This window comes from Macrotis lagotis, chromosome 3 (genome assembly GCF_037893015.1).
Source record: "Macrotis lagotis isolate mMagLag1 chromosome 3, bilby.v1.9.chrom.fasta, whole genome shotgun sequence".
Taxonomy (NCBI): domain Eukaryota; kingdom Metazoa; phylum Chordata; class Mammalia; order Peramelemorphia; family Peramelidae; genus Macrotis; species Macrotis lagotis.
In genome coordinates, this window is record NC_133660.1 from 189,273,053 (window position 1) to 189,285,410 (window position 12,358).

Below are 12,358 nucleotides of genomic sequence, written 5' to 3' on the forward strand. Positions count from 1 at the left end.
GAATTCTTCAAGATTAATTCATTAACTTCAAGAAGAGGGCTATGCGGCTTATAAATTCTATGACTTACGGTTTGTGTTTTTATAATTATGATAGTGACTAAAGAATATGTGTCTAACTGATCTCATGGTAGAATCTGTCAAGGGTTCATCATACTTCTGTGTTGTAAACTATTTTTCTGAAAAGTTCTTGCATCGGTCAGAAAAATAAAAAATGGTATGACAAGTTTTGTTTTGTGTTTTTTTTGTGTTATTTTTTTTTCTCTTGCAGAATGAGGTCTTGTTCTGGAAGCAATTTTCCTTGTATAATTTCTATTTGAAAATACATTCATTTGTGACAGGAGAGAAAAGAGAACATTAATTTTCATAGTTTGGGGATTGTTTTCCTTAGTGGCCAATGCAACATAGCTGATGACAGCTGGGAAATAACTGAAAGTGACATCCTGCTGGCAGGCTCTTAGGAGCAGAGCTATCAGAGAGGCTAAAAAATGGGTTTGATGTAATTTTGAAATGGCAAGTTTGATGTCCCACACATTGAAAACTAAATGGGCTTCCCATGGGATCCTCTCTTATCTTAGAAATACTCTACCAGGAAGACTCAAATTCCTTCTATAAAGTAGACTTCTTTCATAATCATTTAATGTCCCTGTCAGTCAATTAATAAAAATGCATAAAATATCTACTATTGGCCAAGCACTGTGCTAATTCCTGGGTAAAGAAAGAAAGGTGAAAGACTGTCTTTGCCTTTAAGGCTCACAATCTAATGGGGGAGATAGCATGCAGACAACTATATGCAAACAAACTATACATATATATATATATATATATATGTATATATATGCAAGAAAAATAGAAAATAATAATAATCAACAGAGAGAAGAAACAAGGATTAAAAATAATTTTTGGTGTCCCAGGTCCTTGATGATATTTTCTTCTGTTGTTTTCTTGCAAAAATGATGGATGCCAGGTCAATAGCCAGAGTGTTCAATTGGTACACTTGCGATGCTAAGAGAAAGTAAGGACAACTTCTCGAACATTGAGCAGCACCATGACTAAAAAAAACTTTGAAGATTACTTTGGTAAGAAACAAAATAAACAAGTTTGAATAGACTAGGACCTGCATCCTAAGAAAATGGTAGTACAGGTCCATTTGAAAATACTTTCCATTAAGAAAATCGTGGACCTTAATATCTAATAAAATTATTAAAATCCAAAGTCTATGATCTATTCCTCAATGAGTTGTTCTAATTTGGTTTTAGTCATTCCCATTGGTAAGATGTAAAACTGGAAGTATGGTCATATCCATTCTCCTTAATCAGGAATCTTCTGTGGTTTCCTATTTTCTCTAACATATAACAATCTCTCTATGAAACTTAGTTGTTAAAGATCCTTTATAAAATGACTTCAACTTACCTTTTTCAACCTTTTTTAACATTAATCCTCTCCAGAGTGGCTAGGTGGCACAGTGGATAAAGCACCGGCCCTGGAGTCAGGAGTACCTGGGTTCAAATCCGGGGTCAGACACTTAATAATTACCTAGCTGTGTGGCCTTGGGCAAGCCACTTAACCCCATTGCCTTGCAAAAACCTAGAAAACAAACAAACAAACAAAAAAACTATTAATCCTCTCCACATACCTATTATGCTTGCATCTCACATGGCTGTTTCAAATATCCATTTTTTCTCACATCTCCATGCATGCTAAAAAAAAGGCATTTCCCATGTCTAGATTGCATTCTCTCCTCATCTCTATTTCTCAAAATCCTTATTTTACTTCAAGGCTTAACTAAGGTGCCAGCTGTTCTGCCATGTCTTCTCTAATGCCAACGTTGTATTCCTTCTCAAATTACCTACTATTAGTTATAGGTGCATTTTATACTGCTCCCCCCACTCAGCGAGAGTAAAATGTAAGTTCCTTCAGGTTAATGACTGTTTCATTGATGTCTATGTTTTACAAACATTGAATACAGGTACCCAACATTTGTTGAATTGAGCTGAATTTTTATGTATGTTATTAGGAACCTAGAAATCGTTCAGCTAGACTTATGTGTATACCTACGCATATGTAAAATAAATAGATACAAATCATAAAGCAAAAATGAAAAGAAATTTTAAGAAAGTGAAGCATTAGTTTCTAGAGTATTGGGGAAGGTCTTAATACTGAAAGAAACTAGCATCCCTAGTTCATTTATCACTGATGATCTTTTCTTTGTAACAAGAAACCTAGCTCAGTTGAACTGAAGAGGGCTAGTAAATTGTACAGAAAAAACAATGCGGAAGCTGAAACTGAAAGAATTAATAGAATTGTGCACAGGAAATAGGAGTCTATTAGACTAGCATGTTATAGTGGGGAATAGCAATACATTTAGACTCATAAGGTCCTTAGGATTAGTTCTCAGTGCAATGAGTGACAATTTCTTCTTCCTTTCATTATTTTATAACATCTAAAGGTAAAGAATGAAAATCACTCAATTATGTTTGTGAGGAATAAAACAATGTTATTTGTCTTTATTAAAAAATCATTTAAAATGGAAATATGAATGTGAAACAATCCTAATTTCTTACATTGATAATCTCTCAGTGTGTAAATGAAATTATTTACCAAAGGGAAGAACTATTTCTCAACTCATTGAATAAAAAAACTGAAACAAGCAGTGGGGTGCTTGAGTTTATAGAGTACCACAGGGGGATCAAACTAGTCATCTCATTAATATTTCCTATCTGCAGCTGAATTTAATTGAAGATATGAAATAGTAGGATCAGTTAAAAAATAACTGAAATAGCAATAAATTAGGGAGACAGGCTTCCAGGCTTACTTGTGAGATATAGAGCAGTGCATATGCTTTGAGATGTTGTCTTAATTGCAAAATTATTTTTGCCTAGAAAGAAGCCTTGGATAGTTATGCTGTGGTAGCTCCTGTGTTTCAGTTGCTTGAAATCAAAGAGGTGGTTTGGTTATTTTATTCATTTGGTTATTTCTTTTCCCCCCCTCATGCTATGTGAACAAATAGATTGCTCCTATGTGTTAGGCATCGTCCTCTTTCTATGAATCAATGAAAACCAGAATGATTTAGGTTTAAAGGTATAGTCAATTAACACCATTTGAATTAAAATGGGCTTTAACAGCACTTAGTTTTCTAGAATTTTCCAAGAAATTATAAATGAAAACTATAAGACACACAATCCCAGTATGGTATGACAAATATATTTTATGATAAATATGATGTTGAATAGGGAAGGAAAAATCTATACTCTACACTTCAATATACCGATGAAATATAAGCAATCAAATTCTAAATTTCTTTGAGTAGAGTGCCCTCATTTAAAGATATGATTTCCCATATGGACAGAGAGAGAGAGAGAGAGAGAGAGAGAGAGGGCAAAAGGAAGCAGAAGTGGTGGAGGTTCTCAATCCACCTCACCAATAAATCAGCAATAGTTATATCAAAATCTTCAAAGGACACAGTAGAGAAACAGGAATCTATTAAATGATTGTTAAATGCTTGGCTATAAAAGTTTGTATAGTCACAAGATGGAAACAATTCAACCTTCTGCTGCTGGGTAATGAATTCCTCCCAGATTACCTGGGATTCTTTGCAAACTTTATCTGAACTTTTCATAACTCATTATTTCACGGAAGATTTCAATCCCTATGAAGCATCTGAATCTTTATGCTTATCTTGAGATCAGATCTACTATTATTAATGCAAATTGAAATGAAATAAGATAATTAGAAAATGATATGAAGTTCAAAAGCATGAGTGATTACTCCTAGGTGGAAAAGTGGGTGATTTTAAGGGAAATATTCAGGAAAGAGGCAGTAGTTGACCACAAAGCAAACCAGTATCTGCCTGTTGCCTACAGGTTTTCTTTCCTACCATTTGATGAACTCTTTTACACAAAAACGTTAGTGACTGAATTGTAATCTCTACCAAGCATGTTGGCAACTAAAAAAAAAAAAACAAGAAGAAGAAAGAAAAACAAGGAAAAAGAAGAAGGAGGAGGAGGAGGAGGAGGAAGACAATGTTTAGCAAAAATTATAAATACTAAATGGTGGTATCTTTTTCACAAAGGGCAGATAAGGAAGGAAATCGTTTGGGACAGAGTGTCCATCTGGTCTCCTCAAACCATGCATATCAACATTTTTTAATACTTATTTTTAACCTATTCATAAGGTTAGTTATTACCACATCATCACTTCCATCTATTCTAGGCATCTTCCCCGACAGTGAACAAATGCACACTATGTGTTCTGAAAGTGCCAAAATGAGCTTTATCATTCTTTCAGTCATTTCCAAAGCTTCCATGTCTATAAAACTGAATGGCTGTCATTAAAGATCTGAGTCTATGAAAGAAAGGCAATGAAGAAGGCCCTCTGGTGCCAATGACAGAGAAGCATAAAAGCTTCCTTGAGAACTAGTTGAAGATTTTCTCCTACATGAGACTGGATGGAATGAAAAAAAACAGACAACAATTGGATTCTACTAAGCATGAATCACTCAATAGGAGAGTGTGTATAATAGTTACAAATTGGAACCTCTCACACTGAAAGGAGCTATGATTAGCATATTTTCTTTTATTAGTGGCAATTTACATCTGCTATATCCTAGAATGAGCTTTCAAAACTGAATGAGTCCATAAAATCTTCCAAAATTACAAGGTATCCAGAAAAAGGCAAGAATAGCATACATGGGATTTTGATATCCTTATATCTGAGGCAATAGTGAATAGAGAGCTTGTCTCAGAGTAGGGAGACTGGAATATAAGGTCCATCTCTACCATTTACTTGCTTATTCACTAATGACAATCTTTTGATGTACAAGTCAACTCTGAATCAGAAAGATACCTTACTGCATTAGTAGATTGAAATTTCTCATCATATTTACCTATATTGATAAAATTACAGATATACTCTCTAACCCAATCTGTAGCAATAAGAATCAGGGATTCAATTCAAGTAGAAAGATCATCTTCTTTCAAGCAGTTCACTATATAATTGAAGTCTACACAAATAGGATGCTGTAGATTTTTCCTCTTCAGGTAACTTTGAACTAGATTATCTCTGAGCTTCCTTTACAGATCTTATATTTTGTTACTGTGTGACTCATTTTTCACTATGTATAGATAAATATGGATAAATAGATATAGCTATTTATAGATATGTGTTTATAGATGTACATAATTAATATAATTTAATTGATTAATGCATGTATTAATGCATTAAATAACATAATAAAATGAATAAACAGAAATGGATAAGCCGCAAAGTCAGGAGTTTCTTGGTTCAATTACTATTTCTGACTTGCATTGGGAAGGGTTCTTTGATTCTGACAAAGTCAATTAACTACTTAATACAGAACTCAAAAACTGTTACATTTCAAAGAAGTGTTGTTTCACTTATCTTAGTAAAATTCTCTATTCTAATGAAATTCCAAATCTGGATCTTATACCTTTTATGTTTTATTGGAAACATTTTTTAAAAATGTGAGTTTATTACTTTATTATTTTTCTGGCTTGATTTTTTTCTCTTTTTTATTTATTTTTTTTTCTTTTTTTAAGACTACTTCACCCTTCAAGGCTAGAAGAGCACTCATGGACTAATTCTAGGGAGATTGGTGCAGAAGTTTTGTCTTGTTTCAGTTTTTTCGACCTGGGTTGATTTACCCAAACATAAGCATCCTGAGGATTCTTAACTTGTAGAAGATCACCATATTAGTGCCTGCAATAATATGGAAACCTAAATGACCACTTCTGTAGCTCAGAAAACACTATAATTTAGAACTGAATTCAAGGGAGCTCCAGGCCTCAGTCTCCATGACAAAAGTAGAGGTTACAGAGTGCTCTGCCACATAGTCACATTTTTTTATTTAAACCAAATATTCTTTCTAGTTTTTACCACAAAGAAAAGAGGTAAGCAAAATCAGAGAGACTGTACTGTATCTGACAGGGATACCTCTCTTAAAAGTGAAGGAAGGCATGTATCATTATATCTCTTTGGGATTATGAGTTATTGTCTTTATTTTTAGTCCAACTACATTTTCAAAAATTTTATTTATGTAAGGCAATGGGGTTAAGTGACTTGCCCAAGGTCACCCAACTAGACAATTATTAAGTATCTTAGGTCAAATTTGAATTCAGGTCCTGCTGATTCCAGGGTCAGTACTCTATCTACTGTACTACCTAGTTGCCCCTTAACCATATTTTAATATTGCCATTTGTAGTATATTGTATATTGTTCTCTGGGATCTACTTTCTTGCCTCTGGATCAAGTCTTCCCTCATTTCTCCTATTTACACTTTATGTCACAACACTCTAATGTAGCCTGGTATCACAATATTTTTAGTAATTCACTGTTGTATTTTTATATTTATAATTCCTTGCTAGCACATATACACATACACACCCACACTCACAACATGAATATGAATATGAAATACCTGAGTTCCTGTTTTTTGTTCACTTGATATATATTTCCAGTAGGACAAAGTTTGCAATAAAAGAAATGTGGTTTAATAACATTTCATATGTCAATTCATTTTTGTAATAATTGGACCAATTTACCATTACTGTCCTTACATTAAATACTGATTTATTGATATTTTAGTCAATTCAATAGGTATAAGATAAAACCTCAACAACCTCTTTTAATTTTCATCTTTATTATTAGTGATTTGGGATTCTTTATAATGTGGTTCTTGGTGGTTGGCAACTCTCCTTTGGAAAACTATTCATATTTTTGACTCTTTTTTTCTGCTAGGGATTGTGTTAATTCCTTATTCATAGCTTGTAGATTGGAGATAAATTATGCTGTGGATTTTCTGCTCATTCTACATTTTCTCTTCATGTTCTGGCTGTATTTCTTTCTTCCTTCTCACCCCCTTTTTTCCATGCTCAGATACTATGTATGAGGCAGTGAAGCTCTAAGGTGCACAATTACTTTTGAAGAAAAGAGAAATAAATTGGTTAATAACTCTTAACTAGAAAGATGCTCTAATATCTTCATCAGAAGGAAGTGATTTCCAAATTATTAAAGGTTCCTGAGACCTGTGGTCTAGTGGTATGGCCAGAAAGCTAACAAATACTATAGGTGAGCAAGGGCATATAAATCAGAGGACCCTTTCTGCTATTCATATGTTAGTTTTTTCCAGAAACTCCTTCAAAAGGCCCTTTGGGTTACACTTTCCCTTTGAAAGGTATAATTACCCCTGAGAGAGCAAAGCACCTAGAAAATCAGAATCAAAGATTTTATTTGAGAGAAACGTCTTAGGAAATTGGTCTTATTCATTTTAATTAAATAAACCTTAACCTTTAGTGACATTACTGAAGTTATAAGATTCTGAAAATAATAGGAAAAAAATGGATTCTAATAAATTCTTTATCCAGTCCTAGAAGACTGTAACAGGAGAAAATGATCTTAAAATTAGGAAACTGGGGTATCAAAATGAAATTCAGACTCAGGTATTTCATTCACAGCATGGGATAAATTGTGACTAAGGGAGCTAGAATTGAGAGCCTCATTGTTTCAAGCAATTGAAGGTCATACTTTCTATGATCTCACTGAGGAGAATGTTTTTGTCAGTGCTAAAATATAAGTTAGTTCCTATGCTTAGGAGTTTTTGTACTCTGGGAAAGTTCATTCATCCTTCCCTGGTTGTATCTATTTTTTAGTAGTACAGACTGCAAAACATTCAAGGTTTGTCAGCCAGGGTGATGCTTGTATATGTGTTCCCATGAATCCTCCACAGGATGTTCACTGAACTGTTGTTGGCTTTCTTTTGCATCACTTTAGCTTTAGTTGATTATAAATATAGTACTCTAGTCATCCATCTATTTCTTCCTCTCAGTCCATATGATTGACTAAAAGTCTTCCTTATCACACATCTTGCTTTACTATCAAAGCTCACCTCAAAATGGAGTTCCATTTTACTCAGAAGACAGAGATAAATTTACCACCACTTTACTTTAAGCTTCCCCCGGCCATAATTAGAAGCAACAATATCACAGAAATTTGTTGATCATTTTGTACTGATTTTCTACTTCTAAGTTACAGGATCTAATCTTCAACAGCCACCTCTCTAAGAAAGAAACCTCAGGGTGAATGTTGACACTCAGTTACCTCTGAAATACAAAGGAAAATAGGCGATTTAAAAATAAATCTAATTTTCCATTTTTAGCCCATCTTTTATAATTCAAAGTCATTCTACCATTATAGGACAAGGAGATCAGGAAAATTTGGATCCTCTAATTCAAAATTCCAGTTTTAATTAGTTGTTTCCTTTTCCTAACACATTGAACTAGATATATACACATTTTCATTATTCTATTCCTCTTAGAAAATAGTTTCTATTTTTTCTCTGCCAGAGACTATGATGATAGATGGATGGTTTCTCTGTCTGTCTCTGTCTCTCTGACTTTGTCTCTCTTTCTCTTGCTTGCTCTGTCTTTCTCTGTATCTCTCTCTCTGTTTCTGTCTCTCTGTCTGTCTCTGTCTCTGTCTCTGTCTCTGTCTCTGTCTCTCTCTCTCTCTCTCTCTCTCTCTCTCTTTCTCTTTCTCTCCTGTGTGTGTGTGTGTCTATGTGTGTCTTTATATTCCTCACTCCTTACATCTCCCTAATACTGTCTGTCCTAAAATAAAACTTCATGTTTTAACATCATTTTTCCTAGTGATGATAGATGGTAGGAATAATGAATAAAATGTTATTCAAGGAATTTTGAAAAATATTAATATCATCATTAATTTACTACTGTGTATGCTTTAGGAAAATGATTACTTTATACAAACACCCCACCAGCACCAGCACCAGCACCAGCACCATCACTTGGATTACCATCACCAATATTTACCTATGTATCATTGATTTTAATACCTTAATTATTTCTTATTTCTTAAGTGTAGCAATTCCTTCCACCAAAGCAGACTATAATGCCCTTTGTCTTCAAGATTTTGAAGCTTCTCTCAATATAAACAACAATTTAAACAACTTTACCCAGTAGATACATCTATTGGGAAGAACAGATGGGAAAACCCTTGTGTTGCTCTGGTAAATAAGGAAATGTCAGTTAATCTCAGAATCTTCCTCAAATACCTCTCCATATGAAGTTATGTTCTATGGGACAGAGAAAGATGATAAAACATGGACTTTACCATGTAGGAGCTTAAAATATATTTGAAGTGGGGAAAAATATTTTATTTGAATCTATGATTTCTTCAATGTGTTTAATCATTTCAATGGAATGGTTGCAGCCCATACACATTATGCAGTAAGTTCTTAAGTATTCTAAATTTATTATTCTGTCAGTTGGGTATTACAAACCTTTCTAAACAATGATATTACTAGCTCTATATCCTGAAGAGATGAAAGAAAAAGGAACATATTGTGTACAAAAATAATAATAGAAGCTTTTTGTGGTGGCAAAGAATTAGTAATTGAGAGAATGAACAAGTTGTAGCATATGACTGTGATGGATGCTTTCAGAAAAACAGGGAAGACTTTCAAGAACTGATACATAGTAAGGTGAATAGAAATCGGAGGACATTGAACATAGTAACAGCAAAACTGTATAAAAATCTCCTATGATAGACTTAACTCTTCTCAGTAGTACAGTGATCAATAATTCTAAAAGACTTGTGATCGAAAACATTCAGAGAAAGAAAAAATGGAGTCTAAATGCAGATCAAAGCATACTATTTTTTAAATTTTTTTCTTTTTTCTTGTCATTTTTCACTTTTCTAATTCTTCTTTCACAGCATAATTAATATGTGAATGTGCTTAGTATTGTCATGCACATATAACTTATATCAGATTATTCACTGTATTGGGGAGAGGGAAAAGAAAGAAGTGAGGGAGAAAAATTTAGAAAAAATGAATGTTAAAAACCATTTCTGCATCTTTTTGGAAACAATACTATAAGACAAAAACTTGGGGGCAAAGAAAGAGACAAAAAAACAAAGAAAAAGCAAGAATTCACCTGGATTTTCTGCATAACCTATATTGTAACCAGCAAAAGGATGATATGAAGCAATTTTTTCCAGTTCAAGACAGCTTAGTAGGCCAGCAAAAATAAGTCTGTGGCTACAGAGTGAGAGTGAACCTCAAATCAATGCAGACTGGGACTCATTAAACCAACTGTGGATACAAGGGATGACCGAATCAGTGGAAGAAGTGACTAGTCAGAAGGAGGTTACAGGGGTCCCTTTGATGGCACTGGTAGCAGGAATCATTTGCATTACCCCTATTTGATTTTGTTTTTCAGTTCCAAGTTGAGGAGGAACACTAGCACATCAGAGTTTGCCACTGCAAGGGAGCTGCGACCCTCATCATAGTTCCAGGATGGAAAACAGTAATTGTGTTTGCACACAGACCAGACTGTCCCACAGGTAATATAAGTAACAAACACATTTCTCTCTAGCTCATATCACCTTTAAAAATCTTAGAACTTAAAGATTTCCAGAATTATCTCTGAAAACAGATACACAAAATACCTGAAATTTGTGGCAGTAGATCTCTACTAACAGAAGCAGGGATTCACTTTATTGTAGAGTTAAAAGTCAAGAGTAAGCTCAGAAGAAATGAGCAAACATCAGAAAAAAATCTTGACTAAAGCAAGATACAATGGTTACAGGGAAGATAAAAACACAAGTTCAGAAGAAGACAACAAAATGAAAGTTTCTATTTTCAAAGACTCAGAGAAAAATATGAATTGGTTTCAGGGAAGGGGTTAAAAATTACTTTTTTTACAAAGAGAGGTAGAGAAAATAGTGGGAAGAGAATTGAGAATGATACAAAAAATCATGGGAAAGTATTCAACAATTTGATAAAGGAAATATATAATACTGAAGAAAATAACACTTTAGAAAATGCAATAGGCCAAATAGTAAAAGAAGCTCAAAGATCCAATGAGGAGAAGAATGTCTTAAAAAGAAAAATTGGTCAAGAAAAAAATAAGGTAAAACATTTTATTGAATAAAATGTTCTTTAAAATTTAGAATTGGGCAAGTGGAAGCTAATAATTCCATGAGTTATGGAAGAAGCAGTAAAACAAAATCAAAAGAGTAAAATAAAGAAGGAAAATGTAAAATATGTCATTAAAAACACAACCACCCTAGAAAATAGATTCAGTACAGGTAATGTAAGAATTATTGGACTACCTGAAAGCCATCATTAACAAAAGAGCCTAGATACCAGGTAAAACTGACCTGATATTCTATAATCAAAGAGGAAAATATGAATTTAAGGAATCAACTAACTAATTCCTGAAAATTTTTTCAAAAGAAAGCTCCAAGAAAGATAATAGCCAAATTCAAGAATTCCCAGGTAAAGGAGAAAATATTTTTGGCAGTCAAAAGCAAACCAAAGCCAGGATAACACAAAATTTAACAATTTCTTTATTAAGAGATCAGAGGGCTTGGAATATGTTATTCCAAGGCAAAAGGGCAAAAAAAGGTAGAATTACAACCAAGAATCACTAAAACTGAGTACAAATCTTTTTTTTCAACAAGAAATTGTTTTTATTACAACCTGAAATATATCTGAATCAGAATGCACTTTGAGGTTACAATTTTACCCTAAAGATTAGAACCAAGAAAAGATTACTTAAAGACACCCAATTTCCTCCCAATGGTTCATTTCTTTGTTCCAGCCTCTCCACAACATGTAGAGATTCTTTTCTTTAGCAGCTTCTAATTGCATAACGTATGAAAAACATTTGATTTAATAGAAAAGATACAATGGGAACAGCTTCATCCCCATAGAGGTTGTTGAATACAAATCTTTAGGTGAAAATGGATATTTAATGAAATAGAAGACTTTTAAGCATTCCTGGTGAAAAGTCGAAAGTGGATCAGAAAATTTTATTTCAAAGACAAGACTCAAGGGAATCATAAAAAGGCAAAGATGAAGGGGATATTATATGGGATTTAATAAACTGTTTACACACTTGCATAGGAAAATGATGCTTGTAATTCCTAAAACTTTTCTCTTTATTCAGGAAGTTAGAAGACACATACATAGAAAGGGCATAAGAGTGAATTGAATATGATGGCATAATTATCTAAAAAATAAAACGAAGGTATATAAAAGAAATGAATTGGTAGAATATAAAGGAAGAGATAGAATGTGGCAAATTATCTGACATAAAAGAGGTGCAAAAGAGCTTTCAAAATGGAGGACAATATGGGACTGACAGGTGGAAGCCTTATTTTTCATCAGATTTTACTTAAAGAGGGAATGACATATACATTTACTTTAGTATAGAAAATTATCTTACCATACAGGAAAGTAGGAGGGGAAGCAGAAAAAGGAAGAAATGGCATGTAAGGCATGGAAGGGGAGGGGAAATTTGGGGAGGTGAAATGAGAAGCA